The sequence below is a fragment of the Motacilla alba genome, chromosome Z, assembly GCF_015832195.1.
Source record: "Motacilla alba alba isolate MOTALB_02 chromosome Z, Motacilla_alba_V1.0_pri, whole genome shotgun sequence".
Lineage (NCBI taxonomy): Eukaryota > Metazoa > Chordata > Aves > Passeriformes > Motacillidae > Motacilla > Motacilla alba.
Window position 1 is genome coordinate 5,364,755 of NC_052046.1, and position 16,337 is coordinate 5,381,091.

General features: G+C 37.5%; 1 long non-coding RNA gene across 1 annotated transcript; it reads left to right on the forward strand.

The window, feature by feature from the left end:
* The first annotated feature begins 2,374 nt into the window (after positions 1–2,374).
* On the forward strand, positions 2,375–13,316 carry LOC119695703. The gene is made up of 3 exons (XR_005255341.1): positions 2,375–2,510; positions 11,963–12,075; positions 12,722–13,316. It is a non-coding gene; the product is annotated as an uncharacterized LOC119695703 (long non-coding RNA).
* The last annotated feature ends 3,021 nt before the right edge of the window (positions 13,317–16,337 follow it).

The following is a 16,337-nucleotide window of genomic DNA, read 5'->3' on the forward strand; positions in this document are numbered from 1 at the left end:
TGGCAGAGTAGCGCAGTGAGTTTCCAAAACCCAAGGGGCTGGCAGCATAAGGACACGGTGAAGTAGTTTGTGGAACAGCAATTTCACGTCTGGCACTGGATGTGGGCTCTGTTCTTCAGCAAATGCACGTTGGGATTCCAGGACTTCCTCTTACATTCCAACTGTAGAAATTCATCAGGGCCCAAATTCATCAAGCCCAAATCTGTAGCCCATGTCAAATAGGCCAGAACTTCCGCATGTGCCTGACTTTTGAGTTTATATTGTCAACAAAGCAGTGAGCAACACATTGCAAAAGAGTGCAGCTGGTAATCAGTTCAGTAACAGGGAATTTACAGAGATAGAGATGTTCATTGCTGAAGTGAGGTGTCAGAATCATTAACTCTTTCTTAAGGTTTTTAAAACCATCTCCACTCTCTTAAGAAAATCCTTTCCTAGAGGGGAAGCTGAGGCCTTCTAGAATATACTGATGTTAAGTATGAGATGTGGCATCTCATGTGGCATGTTCACTCATCACTGAACCTGCCACACAGCTCTGTATTACATCTGCATTAGCATAGGAGTAACTGCATGACTTCCTTAGTTATGCAGATTAATCACTGACTCACCCTCGTAGGTTTCTGTAGGGGACTTCACAACTCACCTGTTCATAAAACAGCAAAAAAAAAATTCCAGTGGACACTTCTAGATGTCCTTTTTCAGAAGGCATCCACTTTTTTTGAGAGTCTCCATCTGAATATCATTTGATGCACCCAGAGTCAATTCTCATTGTCATATTTTTTTTTTTCCTCAGACGTTGTAGGAGCTGTCTAAACAAGTCCTCAGATATGACAGGATACTGTTTCATGCAGCTCTAACTAGAAGGAAATGTAAGAGGAAATACAAAAAATGCTTTTTCACAAGGAAGTGACTGTTTTACACTATCAAAACAGCTAAGGCAATATTGACTGTCCAGAAAAGCAGGAGCAGGTTCTCAGGATTTGGAACACTGAATTTTAACAACAGGTTTCTGTGGGGTCTTTGGTTAGTAAATATATTTGACTGCATTTCTGTCTACTAAATAAGAATTAAGCACTGCTTTTTATGAAGGACTGGGAGACCCAGCTTGGGTACTTCCTTCTCACACGCACAAACAAGAAAATGATAGGGAAAAAATAATAAAATAACAATAATAATAATAAAATAACAATGAAAGATTAACACCTTTTTTCTCTGGATAAGACAGTTTACTGTTTAGTTCGAAGTATAGTATCATTATGCTGAATGCCTCCAGGCAAGGCTTTCATAAAATGTGTGCATGTGTAGAAATTCCAGTGATGGAAGCAGTGTCTGAACAAGTTCCAAATTGCTCCAGAGCACCAGTACCCTCACTAACACCCACCAAAGCCAGTGAACATCTACTCACTTTTTGACTTACCTAGCTGCCATTTTGCTCTCAGGTGTATTTTATCTCGGAAACAATCTGCCAGCAACTCAGCAGTTTCAGCACAGAAGGTGTCATAATTTGCCACTTACAATGGAGACAAAGAATCCTCAGATCGTTAAGAGTACAATGAGGGCTCTTCTACACGACAGAGCCAGGATCATTCCAAAAGGAGAGGAAAATAAATACTCAAAAAAATACAGTGTTTTGTCTTTTTTTTTTTTTCTTTTTAATCTTTTCCTATGCCTTAGCCAGCAGTAACATTTAGGAATGTGAAAAATATCCAAGTCCTTGGACACCCCAAAACCCCTGTTTGATGACTACACATTTGGAGGGAATGGCTTTGATTTTTTGAGAATGCCCACACTTTTGGTTCATTTTAAAATTGTGGTGATACTGTTACTATTGTTTTTGCTTTTCTAGGAAGCAAAAACAGACTAGGAAAATATGCTGGAATAAAACCCCAGATATTTAAGAAGGAGATATAATGACTACACATCTCTGTTTTGTTTTGTTTTGTTTTGTTTTGTTTTGTTTTGTTTTGTTTTGTTTGCATTCTCTGACACCTGAAAAAATGCAGACAAGTGTTTTCTACCAAAAAGATCTAAGAACTCAGAGGTTTAAAAAGTGTTTTGATGAAAAATTTCTAAGCAGATGAAGAGGCTACACTTTCAGTAATATATTTAATACTTTCACATCTCCTTCCTAAAAAGATATTTTCTATTCCAATCTATATGCAGAGGCATGCATTGGAGAATGAAACCTTACTGCATGGTATATATAAAATAAATGAAATAGCATGTCCATATTTAATACACATTTGAAGGCACTTCAAATGCAAATTCAGGCACCAGAGAGTGCATCTATATGGATAAACTACAAAGAGTCAAAAGACAGGCTGAAGCACTGGCACATAATCATCTACACTATTTAATTTTTATCAGGCCTATGTCACAGGTTTGGCTTATGCTGAGTGCACTCTCCCAGCTATTCCCTAAACAGGACTCAAAGGCAAGAGTGTTCCCAGGTGTCATCATGAGCCATGCCACCCTGTTTTAGGGTGGGCACACAGGAGGAAGAATGTTTTGAGGTGAGTACCCAAAATTAAGTAATTGATCCTGATCCTTTCTAATATCTTATTGCCATGGAGACAATAATTTTAAGTCCAGCTGTGCCATGAGCAGCAAAAAATTGTGTTTCTTCTTACAGGGATGAGACAATTGTCAGGAGGCTATATATATATATATATATATATATATATATATATATATATATATATATATATATATATATATCAGTCCTGGTGGGAGGCTGAGATCTGACATGCACACAATGCCAGATGAAGGTTGCCAGTCCCTAGACTGTCACAGCTGGGGTGTCACTAAGAGTTCACTTCCCTCTGTCCCCATGTGTGACCTGGCCTGATCTGACCTGATGGAGCCCCTTCACTCACCGTGGTTCTTCTCTGTGCAGAGCTGCCAGTTGTCCCCAGGACCCCACAAGTAACTGCACTTGTGCTTGCACACATTTAATTGAACCACTACCCATCATCTTGTAGATAATCTTCTTTCCTGCTGAAGATTACTAATTTGTTCAATGAGTGTAAAACCAAATTTTTAGCAAAGTTTAACATTGGCTTATTTCAGAAAGAAATGCTGACTGATTTCAGGAGTAAGTTTCATTAATATGAACATATTTGACTTTGTAGCCTTTTGCATTAATTCAACCAATTTGTGTTCAAATGACACTTGAAATTAAACCATAATATTTTTAAAGGCTTATCAACAGGAGTACAGATATCAGCATTTGGTCCTGGATAGGACTCTGAACAGCCCTGTGTGCTAGGATCAATGTTCAGGACAGGACTGATCTGTAGAATGCTCAATTAAAGAAAAAAAAAAATCAAGCTTAATCATAAATGAACTTGGGAAAATTTATAAAGGCAGTTAATATTTCTACATCAGTAAAGTGGCAAATTTGTGTCTCTGTAGGGTGTCTCTAAGTCAAAACTCTCTAAAGTCTCTGAAAGAAGATCATTACAAGTCACGAGCAGAGTTCAAAATTAGAAGTTATAACTCCCCACTCTTCCATGGACTTTCAGTCTCTGAACCTCTGGTCAAACACTGGAACAGAATTCTTAGACATGTGATTGATGACCTTTGTCTATAAGTGTGGACAATGCCGCAGTACCAAAATGAATGTCCTTTGGTCAACCCTGAAATGGTCAATGAGGTTGATTATTAAATCATTGTAGGCCCCTTCCAACTGAAATTATTCTATTCTATTCTATTCTATTCTATTCTATTCTATTCTATTCTATTCTGTTCTGTTCTATTCTATTCTGCAATAATAACACTATAACATTTTGTGCTTTCTTAGAGTAGACCAAGTGCTTATACTTGCAGTTTCCATGAGTTCTCTTATCCTCTCTGATCCTGCTTCTCACTCCCAGCTCCAAAATGAGACCACAATTCCTTTCCAATTGTTTCTGCTGTTGTTACTGTTAACATTTATTTTCGTCAAACAATATCCAAGGAATGTCTGGAAAATCAATGTTTAATAAGTTACAGTAATGTTTTCAATTTCCTGTCATCTGCTTTAATGTACATGTGTACCGTGTCATTTCTCATCACTTTCTAAATCCATCTTGTTATCAGCAAGGTATAACTTAATGTACAGCTAACTCTTTCATAGGTGACCTTAAAGCATACACTACTGGGGATGCTTTGCAGAGGAGTCATTCTTTCTTTGCAGTGAAGGTGAAAGAAGGAAATACTTGGAAGCTGCAGCACAAAACTTCAGCAAGGACTTTTACACTTGGGTACACATCCTTTGAAAAAAAAAAATACTGTTTAGGCAGAAGAAATTCATTATGTCTGCAATGGTGTCATCACTGTGTACTGGAAGAGCATTTGCCTGGCAAAAGCAGAGTCCTAAGGCTTAACCAGACAGGGTTTCATAGCATTGTCTGGAGATCTGACCTTTAACATTTATTATGGGGATATGACCTTTAATATTAATTACTATTACTTTGCCCTGCCTTCTTCTTTGCAGTGATGTAACTGGTTGACAGAAAATATGAAGAAATGAGGTTGTGATGATTTATAAGGTTGTGATGATTTACTTCAAGGTTTCCACAAGCATTGCTTTGAGATGCTGCTCTATATGATGTAGGCTTGAGGAGGGAAACAAAAGTAGAGGGTGAAAGACTGCATTGCTATGATGCAAAGAGAAAGAAATAAGGAGAGTAGCAGGAGGAAAAGCAAATTAAGAGGGATTTCACTTCCTGAGGAGATTGATCCTGCCATCTGTAGGCATCCAAACAGTTCAGTTAGTCCTGTGTGGATATTGTATGCTGTCAATTCCCGTAGAGCAGAGAGTTTGCTGTGGAAAGCAACCCAAAAATGGAACAAGTGATGTTCAAGGCTTCAGACCTCCTGAACAAAAGTCCTTGGCCCAAGCCTCTGGCATTTAGATGTTTCATTGGCCAGTCACTGCAAGTCCTTAAATCTCACCAGACACAACAGCATGCCCTATAAAAAAGGATGGGGACACTGAAATGGTGTTGCTGGCACTCAGCGCATAGTTGTTTTTACAGTAATTCTGCTAGACACTTGTTACTCTTGGTAGTGTTTCCCTCCCATTCTTATTCTTTTTTAATGGCTTTGAATACAATTGTTAGAGCATTCAAATGTCTCTTTACCCAGATGTGTTAAAGTCTTAGGTCAGCCTTTTTGCATGCATAAAACTCTCCAGACCCAGATTTAATGAAGACTTGGGAAACTGAAAAAGCAGAGAAGTAGTGAATCTGGGAACAGGGGCCAACACACTCATCCCAGTCCTGAAGACATCGAAAAGACTGTGAACTCCCACATAGATTTCTGCATTCAATTCATTACCAGTTGGTACTTAGAGATAACATTATGGAAGTTTTTGTTTCTCCACTTGGCTTTAATTGCCTTCCTTATTGGGATTTATCTTTCTGATATGGCAAAATATTATTTCAATAGATGCTCTAACGTTATGCAAAATAAGTTGAAAATTATTTCCCACAGAACATTATTAATGAATGTTTATGAGTTTCAATGCAAGTAATTTAAAGGGCTCGGAACATACCTTTCTTGAGAGCTCAATTCAACACCATACGCGTTTGGTTTAAAATAAACTAAGCTTCATGTTTGGGGTTTTCTTTCTTTTTTCCTTTCCTTTTTGTTTTTTTTTTTTTTTATACTTCCTCTGGAATATATGAAACTGTTCTTCAAATGCTAACTAATCTAACCAATTTTGTATTGAAGCATGAATGCATTTTAATTCACTATTCAAACTGTTGTAGCAATGAATATTTCTGCATCCCTAGCAATATGTTGAAAGAGAGCTTTTTGCTGCTTTTTTTTTAAAATAAAGGAGAAAAAATCTTCTGCAATTTCTTTATACAGTCTGATTAAAATCCAATTAATTACAAACACAATTAAACCTTTCTACCACAGTTTGCAGAAGAGGGTTGATGGAAGTAAAGTTGTCAGTCAAAGATCCAATAGGGAGTAGTAGCTTGTCATCTATGTTACTTTTAACCAGTAAAAGTGTTAAGCTAAAATACAGCATTAACAATGTATTGCCGTATGTGGGTTTATTAGGAAATATCTCACTTCTTTGATTGTTGTTCTGCTTATCATCAGATCAATACTATTTTGTTTATATGGCACCTTTCTTGACAAAGTCATCCCCAGGCATTTCACAACAATAAATGTACATATAATAAAAAGGCAGTTAAAAATACAATAAAAGGAAATTAAGCATTAATGTACAATCCAATTGTATTGTGAAGTCAGTGCTGCCAAAGAATAATTTGATGGCATCCAAACTTTTTTAAAATTCTTGTTTTATTGGCATTTTGAAATTTTATAAAACCAATAAAATGCCTAGCCATAACAAATAACAAATATGGAATATACATAATATATATCATATTTCTCTCAGTCTAGACTGTCAATTGGCATAAATAAGCATTTCCATACTTACTTCTGTAAAGCTGTAACAAATGATGATTAGGTCCATTACATGTTGATTTAAACTTTAAAGACAGAATAAATTTTTTTTCATTTGGGGGTTTGATATTGATACCAGTTGCAGACAGGTTTCTTTGCTAAAATCACTCAAAACTCTCTGGAGGGTATATGTGAAACTTCTTCTCCAAAGGGAAAAAAAACCTAGTTATAAACTTCTTTTTCTTGTCCAGGGATTGAATAGATATTGTGGGATACCAATAAGTATTACAGTGTCACTCATTCACTTCCCATGTACAGGGAAGAGAAATGGAAGGGTAAAGGTATGAAAACTTGTTACTTTAATTAAAGACTGTTTAAAAGCAAAACCCACATGTACAGAAAAATCCAAAAACAACAACAACAAAAAAAAAACCCAAAACAAAACAAACCAAAAACCACTAAAAAACAAACAGAAAAAACCCCAAACTAAACAAAACCAACCAAACAAACAAGGAATGAATTAATCTCTTCTCATGGGCAGGAAGGGATTTATCCATTCCCAGGAGAGTGGATTTCCATTGCCCACAATGGTTGCCTGGGCAGACAAATGCCATAACCCTGAACATGCCCTCTTCCTCTTTCCTCTAAGATAAATTGGAGAGCATAATGTCATATGTAATGAGACATCTGTTTGGCCAGCTGGGATTAGCTATCCCCAGTGTGTCACCTCCTTGGGCACCTCCAGCCTGGTCACTGGCAGAGCAGAGAAGGATACAGCAGCCCTTGGTGGTTTGTGAGCACCCTCAGCAACAGCTAGATCATGACTTGTGTTGTAAGCCAAATGAGTTTTTGAACTCATGATGTTTCAGGCTGAAATTTGGTCCACAAGCCTTGCTTCTAACTTGCTTTTACACCAAAATTTAACAGAGGCCCATCTCCGTCTCTGCCTCCACACTGCTCTCTCTCAGTTCTATGCTGTTCTTAAACTCTCTACTGCGATCTGTCCTCTGACATCTCTGAGACTGCTTACTCCCTGCACTTTTCATTTTGTCCCCACTTCACCTGTCTGTCTCTTTGGGGGATGGGACTACAGGAAAAGCAGCACGACTAAATTCAGTTCAACTGATAGAAAACTATAACTGTGTCATCTGCTCTGGGACTATCAGGAGTGGATGTAACATGCCCCAGTTCAGTGAGGAGAAGAACTTACAAGTTTGATGGCTTCAATGCATTCTGGATGCTCTTTATACTAGCTACTGACAAGAAACTGGGGGAAATTTATGTGTGTGCAGCCAGGCAGATAGTCCAAGTTTGAGAAAATCTGAAAATTGTAGTTTAAGAACTGTTAAAAATAAAAATAAAAATAACAAAACTAAAAAATCAAAAACCAAATCAAACAAGCTAGCACAAAAAAAAAAAAAATAAAACACACAAAAAAAACCACAAACAACCAAACCAAACAATTTTGAATGTTTATTTTAGCATATTCATGTACTTATCCTTGATTGAATCAAGTGCACCTCAGTGGTAAGTAAGCCTCTGAACAGTTTGCTTAGTACTAAAGCTTGTAAGCATATGTTTACCTCTTTTTCCCCCTTAAATGATTGGCCCAGGCCACTTTGGTCCTATCTGAAACCAACAGAAGTCAACACTCAGGTTTGCTCAGATTTTAGTCTTCAGCATCTGATTTAGTCCTTAAGACACTGCTAGTCAAAGGTGAAAAACAAGGCAAGATTTCTTTGTCTCAGAGCCATTTCAGGGTGAGGTGAAGCTTATCTTTATGAGTTCCTGGTTTGTTTGTTTTTTTTTTTTTTTCACATCTATAAAGGGAACCTATAAGACTACACAGGGAATCTAGTGCAACTCACTTCTACTCAGATGTTTACATTTAGTCAGTATCTTCAACTCCTACTTTGTAAAGGTAGGGAGTAGTAACTAGCCAAAGACAAAATGTTTTCTCATCCAGACATTCCTCTGCTCCAAGCCTGAGAATCTCCCCCTCCCCCACACTTTTTAAACAAAAGGATGTCACTTTTCACTAGGGCTAATTCAGTTGTGAGGCAAAGAGAATGACTGGGAAGGGTGTAATAATTACAGCACAATGTGATGATCCTCTAGTGTATTCCCTGAAGAAGTATGATCTCAGAGAATTTCTGCTAGGCCCTCTTCAAGTAATTACTGTCAATTCATGCTTATCTGCCAGCTCTCTCTCCAGGTTTTCTTTTCCTTGCCTTCTTCAGTGAAGATACTGGTTCTGACAAAAGGAACCATTTGTCAAGGAGCTGGCATGCCAACTTTTCCCTCCCATTCTTTGCAGAAATTATGCAAAATATTACAGTCCAGCCTGAACCAATATGTACCTTATCAGCTAAATAATAGAGCACATAATAATCAGTGTCAAATGGACATTGGTGGTAGCAGATACAGCTATGGCATTCTCACAACCACTTCTAGACATCTTCATTTTCAACATGGGAAATCACAGAGGGCTTTCAAATAGATCATCAAGGCTGATTCAGTATTTAAAAGTCCTGTAGCTGCAACAATGCTAGAAGAGGGTTTTTGAAAATAGGCTCTTCTCCTCAGGGGCCACACTGGAAGGGAGGAGTCTCTGAAAAGATGAATGTTGCCTACATATAAAAGAGCAACAGATAGGTTTTCTTGGGCTTCCATAGTGATGACCCTGACTTCAGCTTAGCCTGGCATGGAGTGAAATTACAGTGTAAGACTTGTTTACTCTCCCTTGCTTTAGACAGAGGACCTTTGACTTACAGTTTTTGTGCAAGCTTGGTTTAGGCAATAGCAAATTAAAATCCTCTAATGACTAAATACAGGTGGATTCCTCCTCTAACCCCTACAATATTTAATTTTAAATTCTGGAATAGAAAATGAAATTGGCTCAGACTTCCTGTGAGAGCAGCAATAGGGAATACTACTTAAAAGGTTTAATCATCTAGTACTGCAAAGAGTAAATCTACAGGAATAAGGAAAAATCAACACATGTATTCTAGTGCTTTTGACAAAATAGCAAGGGTTGTATAAAACCAATTCATTTGAACAAAAATTCCCATCCTTGTTTCTTAGACTACAGAGAAAACATGAAACTCTTTCTGCACAATCCGGGATTCTGAGCAGGGATTCTCTTCCCCTGTGATTTCCGATTTCTGTGTGAGCACACCCTGTGATCTTCAGGGTCCCTCTGCACTATTTTGGTAATCCTGCAGCTATGGTGGTGCAGAACACGAGACTGGATGTAGGACTGGTGTATTCCACTGCTAAGCCAGCTCCTCACGTGTGTCTCTGCAATAGACAGGGCTGCACTTTGGCAATTACATTGGCATTGTTCAAGAGATTGCTTCTCTTTCCTAAAGTGCAATATTCACCTTCTATTGCCTGGTCAGTCTTCACCACATGGGGGAAACAAAGTCAGTCCCCTTGGGCAGTGTGGAATTTTCACCTTTTTCATGTTTTAGGTATGCGTTTTAGTTTCGAGGCTATCTGTATGACACATGAAGGGTAAAGTAAGAAGGAAATAGGAGAAAGGTAGAACTCTTTACCCTGACAATTTGAAGAGGGTGCTCTGGGTTTATCAAATGCTAGCATTTGCCTCAGGATTTGGGCTTATTATGAGCTTGATTTAGCTGTCAACAAATTGATCCAAAACAACTGTCTTCCCCATACTAGTTCCTTCAAGCCATGTAGTCTCTCTGGAGGATAGGTCCTTTTTCATTTGTGTGTTGTGATTTACTTTTTTTTTTTTCCCCCCAACTCCTGTTTTTACCCCCAGCACTGTCATTAGTTCACCCAATAACTTACTTGCTACCAGATTTTTTAATTTCCTAGTATTTTGGTGGCTGAGGAAATTCAGCAGTGCCCTCTGAGGACTTGCACAAACATGTCACTTCTTTGCAAACATCCCCTGATTTTGTCAGTTGCATGAGCTAATGCCAGTGAAACTCCAATGCTTTGGAAGAAAATCCAGGGGCACCTTGAGGGGGTTTATTCTTTATTTTTTTTTGTAAAGTTCAAGATGATTAATTATATAGGACTCAAGATATGTAAAAGTTATCCAAGTTTTCACCATTAATCACATAAATGAACAGAAAATAATTAGTTCGTAGTGACTTTCTGGCTTATTATAATCAGCCCAACTCAAATCGACTTAGCCCAGAGAGCCAAATATAGCAAGGAAAAAAGCTCGAGGCATTTTTTCGCTATGTGTTGCCTGTTATCACACAGTGAGGTTTCTGTTCAAATGATGTGCCTTATTAAGGCAGGCGAAACCCATTTAAACAATGTATCAGAAATGCAGACAAGCTGCAGAAAAATACATGTATAAAGGGTATATTTTTCTTGAAATTTGTTGATGGATAAGCCTGCTAAAACTTTAGAAAATGTGTTTTCTAAACCACTGACATTTTGTTTTTCTAGTAATACAATTGTTTGTTGTTTTGGTTTTTTTATTTTTAATTTTGCAGCCATTCCTTTCTCCCCTCTTACTTCCCTTTGTAATGGACTTGAAGAATGGCAATTATTCCCATTTATTTTACTGGCTTAAACCATGTGCTTATTAGAATAAATGTTATCATTACCCTTTTTATTTTATGATTAGTAATTTTTTATTTGATTGCCAATGCTTTTACTGTAGGCTTAAAGTCTTGAATATTACATGTGATTGAACAATAATAAAATGGAGAGACTTGGATATGATTCTTTCTTTTTCCTAATAAATACAACTTCAATTCTTAGAGATCTATTCTAAAGGTAGGTACCCTACATTATGTTTTAATTATTGTTTTTCTGTTTTCTATGTGATTTGTATTTTCATTGTTAACATGGTGTCATAAAATTACAGAAACATTGGATTATTAGGGCTGGAAAATATGACTAAGATTATCAAGTTCAGCATCTACACATATTGCCATATCTACACATATTTTTAATATCTCCACAGATGGTGACTCTACCACTTCCCTGGGCAGCCTGTGCCAGGTCTTGACCACCTTTCTGATGAAGAAGTTTTCTCTAATTTCCAATCTAAACCTCCCTGGCTCAACTTGAGCCTGTTTTCTCTTGTCCTGTCCCTGTTCCCTGGAGCACAGCCTGACCCATCCCTGTCTCCTCCTCCTCTCAGGGAGCTGTGCAGAGCCACAGGGTCCCCCCTGAGCCTCCTTTTCTCTGGGCTGAGCCCCTCAGGATCACTCAGCACCTCCTAATAGTCTGTGAGGATGCTCCAGACCCTTCCCAAGGTCTGTTCCTTTTTCTGGACACACTTCAGCCTCTCAATTTTCTTGCAGTGAGAGGCCCAAAAATGAACACAGGATTTGAAGTGACCAGGGCTGTTGCTCGATGATGACAAATGGCTCAGAACTTCTATCAGTTCCCTCAGTCCACTTGAGTGGATCCAATCTGGCCCCACAGATACACACACACATGTTTAAATGCAGCATCAGGACATTTCCCCATTTCCCCTTGGAATATGGGGGCTCTGTTCTGTTTTCCATCCCTGTTTTCCATTTCAGGGTGCAGAGCAACAGTTCTTTTTCTTTTGTTACAGTGTTTCCCCCCATCATCCAGTAAAGGATGGAGGAATATCAAATTGTACTGAAATTTGTATCCTGAAGTTTGGAAATCGCTGTCTTCAGACTGCTCAGACAGACATCCTCTCAGGTGAGTTTCATAGCCACTACACATAAGCAAGTAAAGTGATAAATTTGTGAGTACATAGGAGGATTGTCAGTGCCACATGTCAACAGAACTCTGATGCTGAGTCAGAAAAAATGCATAATTGGGTAAAAACTGAGACAGGATCCCAGCATTTTCTGTGGCATCAATAATGGAGAAGCAAGGCTTATGAGATCCTTCTTCTGATAAATTTTTGCCCTGTAATTTCACACTGGTCATGCAGTAGTCATTTCCTCTGTTTTGATTTTTTTAAAATTTTTTTTTGTTTATTTCCATACTGTGTAGAAGAGATATCAGTTGTGTTAGCATGGAGTTTAAAACAAAGAGCCAAGAGGCACCTGGAGACAGTGAGATGAACAGGCAGCACCTATGCAAGTACCCAAGAAATTTTGAAGACAGAATAGTCTATCTTTCCTGTCATGAATTTGATATTTTCATCCTAATACAGGGCTCAAATGCTTTCTTAAAAAAAAAAAAAAAGAAAAAAAAAATGGTGCTAATGCTTTTAAATCACCACTGCTAGAAACAAAAATGCCCAGTTTTACTGTGGTCATCCAGAAATTGAAAACATGCAGTTTGAATCCTTTTCAATTTGGATAACATTTTTTCCATTTAAACGAGCTGGATTCAGATCTCTGCACAACTTTTCTGGGGAGAACAGATGCACAAACACCGGAGGAACTGGAAATAGCAACCGAGTTACAGAACTCAAGAACTCACAGTATATGAACTCTCACTAACTTTGTATTCCTATCAGGGAACATGTATAAGAGATCATCAAGACCTATTTGTTTGGTTGTTTTTTTTTTTTTAATTGTCTTCTCTTTTAATTCTCTGGCAAGGTATGTTGCAATGATTGCAGAACTGTATCCCAACCAAGAATGCTTTCCTTAAACAGGGAAACGTAATCTGTCCTGAGAGACACTTTGATTTGAAATCTATAACTTAGTTTACTCCTCAGAATATGTCGTGACATCTCAGAAAAGTTTTTAACTCTGGGTATGGGGTCAGACTGAAAATTACAAGCTTGAATTGTTGTGAAGATTCTATGCTCTGATACCTACTCATGGAAACTTTATTTTATCATTTTGGCCTTCTGCTTTTGCACCCCTGTTTTGTGTATTCAGACTAAACTCTTGGCAATGCCATTCTATTATTATATTTGCACAGTCCCTTCTACAAAAGCATCTAGAAAACAGCTGAAGCCTCTAGCCAACAATACTGTAAATAATAATAGATTTCTTTTCTCTAAACAGCAATGCACATACATCAAACAGGGTCATGGCATAAAGATTTGTAATAAAATAATAATAAAAAAATTGAAATATGGTTGTTAATAAAACATATTTTCGAGTTTTCTCTTTCATTGTCTATGCGTATCTGTGTTGGTGAATGCATGTGTGTGTCTGCAGCATAACAGCCAAATTAGATTTTGCATACTATATCAGTGCAATCACAGTAACTTTTTTTTTTTTTTCCCTGAATGAACTTTCTCTGAGGACAGTCACACAATTGAGCATTAATTTATTATAAGAAACAAAAGGAATTTTGATTGTTCCAGTAAAGAAATACACTTTGATAAGCACGCAGTATCACAGATGAAAATAACAACAGAAGCAAGTAATTAAAAACTTTGGAATTTAAGGAAGAAATTTCTATTATCTCTGTAAAATTTAAGGAAGTTAGGTAGAGATTTGGGGCCTCAGAAAAAAAGAAACTCTTGAATATTTGGCCATATTTCCCCATTTCTCTAGAAGAACTTATTTGCTTCCATCTTAGGCAAAAACAAATGTCTAACTAATAGGAAATCTCAGTCTACCTATTATGGAAGACTGAAAATACAGGAATACATATTTTTATATATATATATACACACACATATGTATGTGTATTTATGTGTATATATACCTTTTGTTTTGTTTTGTTTTCATGTTTGTACACATGGTGGGAAGTAAAGGAGCAATGCCCCATACCAGTGTTACAAAGAGAGTCTGCATTAGGCATAAAATAATCCATTTTCTTCTGGATGAGAACACAAGAGGAAGTTCCCCTTGAGCAAGAAGTTCCTATGCAGCAGCTTAACAGTAATTTTTTTATTTATTCGTTCACATGATTGTGAGGTTTTCTGTACCCCTTTAACCTAGGAAGGTGGTAGGAAAGGATGATCTATATCACGTATAGAAGTCAGATGAGAAGGAAATATTGTGGCATGATGTGCTTTTAAGCAACACTATGTACGGAAAAAACAACCTGTTAACTACTTCATTGTATGCTACAGCATGGCAAAAAGAATTCTTTCTCTTAAAATCCACAAAAATACTTACAGCTTGAAAATATTTTTTAAAAAATATTTTTATTACTCTGCCTATGAGGATTCATGTCTTAAGATTTCATAGAATGATAATAGCGAATGGTTTACATCTGATAAATGTCCCTCCAGCTACCTTTTATTCTCCTTTCTAAGAATTACAGATTTTTTTTTCCTATACGGGAGTCAAATGATATAAAATGGTAGACAGCAATGAAAACTTTTTATTCATTCCAGCATGGGAAGACCTAAAATTTCCCATGAGAAATGATGCAAATTTCTCCTTGCCCTTATTATTCTCTCTGGGTCACAGTAGTACAACTATTACTTTTGTGATATAGAATTTGGTGTTTGGATACAAAGGTTTTGGTGTTTATGGGTTTTGATTGGTTGGTCAGATTTTTTGATTTTGTTTGGGGTTTCTTTATTTCCTTTCTTCAAAAAAATCTGCCAGCTTTAAGCTGATGATCTATTCAGTAAATAGAAGACAAGATATTTGAGATAATTATCAAATTTGGGAGGACATTTCTGCAGCTTCAAGAACATCACTGGAGAAGGATTCAGGTGTTGATTGGGAATTATTTGCCCTCCCTAAGCAAAACATAAGAGGAAGCAAAAAAATACTTTTGGGAAGAAGACTTAGACAATACAAGCCTGGCATTTCTAGTAAACAAAATGCAGGTGATATAACAGCTCCATCAGCAAAATGGAGTTGGTGGCAGGAGGCCTATTTGAGGCTATGAGTTTCTGTTTAAGAGAAGAGGGCTAGCAAGCTTTATCTGCAGCACTTTGTTGTGAGGGGAGCAGTCAATGGGAAATTATATGAAAATGTATATGAGAATTTTAAGCAAATTTTTGGGGGCATTTGCCCAGATTTAGTCACAGCTCAAAATCTTTACTCCCGCCTTATTAGTTTAAAGCTGTGATGGAAACTCAAAGTGACAGAGCTGTCAACACACTGAGACATAATGCTGCAGAGCACTGTGCTTCCGGGCCAGCAAACAAAACATCAGCTTCCAAGTGAAAAGACATCAAAATAGGGGAAAAAAGCAACTGCATGCTGTGAATTATCCCCACATAATGCTATAAAGTAGAACAGCACATTTACTACGGAAAGCAGGGGCAGGAGTGTACATGTAGGCAGCTTCTGTTCATAGTAGTGCCACAATCAGCAGTCTCATTTATTTATCTCTAAATTTACAGGATGATAGGATTGGCTATTGGTAGTAGCCTGCTTTTAGTCTGAATGACTATAAAGGAGAAAGAACTTTCCTCTTTGATACACACATACATAGGACAAAGTGAGAAAATCATGAAGGAAAGACCTAGGGTGTACTTCTCACACAGAAAAGCAAGTAAGACGAGATGAAAAGGCTTTGAAATTATATTCAATGCTGTAGCAGCTCTATTCCTGCATCATAACTCCATTAAACTCAACAACTAAAAAGATACTAGGAAGCTTGGTCTCTTTGTTTCTGCTGAAATTCAGACCTTTCACATCTTCCAGGGCTGTTCTCAGACAATAGTGCGTAGATTTACCTGCAGAGGCAGCACCTGCAGCTGCACTCCTTTGTGGGAAAATTCAGGAGGAAACTGCAGAATGAATGACAGGACTACGGAAAACATCACATTTCCTGTTTTCACCTGCTCCAGTCAAGTCTCTACAGCAGCCTCTCTCTCTAGGGTTGAAAGTCTTGGTGGGAAGGAGGATGAGAAGCAGCTAAGAAATGACACAGGATAAACACGTGTGACTTTGGGGTCAAACACCGTGGGCTTTAGACCTTACACAGGTGCACTTCATGTGGAACATTCAATTTTATTAGAGACTAGTGACAGTGAGTCAAGATGTTCTTAGTGACACAAATATATAGAGAGAAAACAGTGTTTCTTCAAGATCTACATGATTTCTACATAATGTTTCTAGTGTCTCTTGACACTT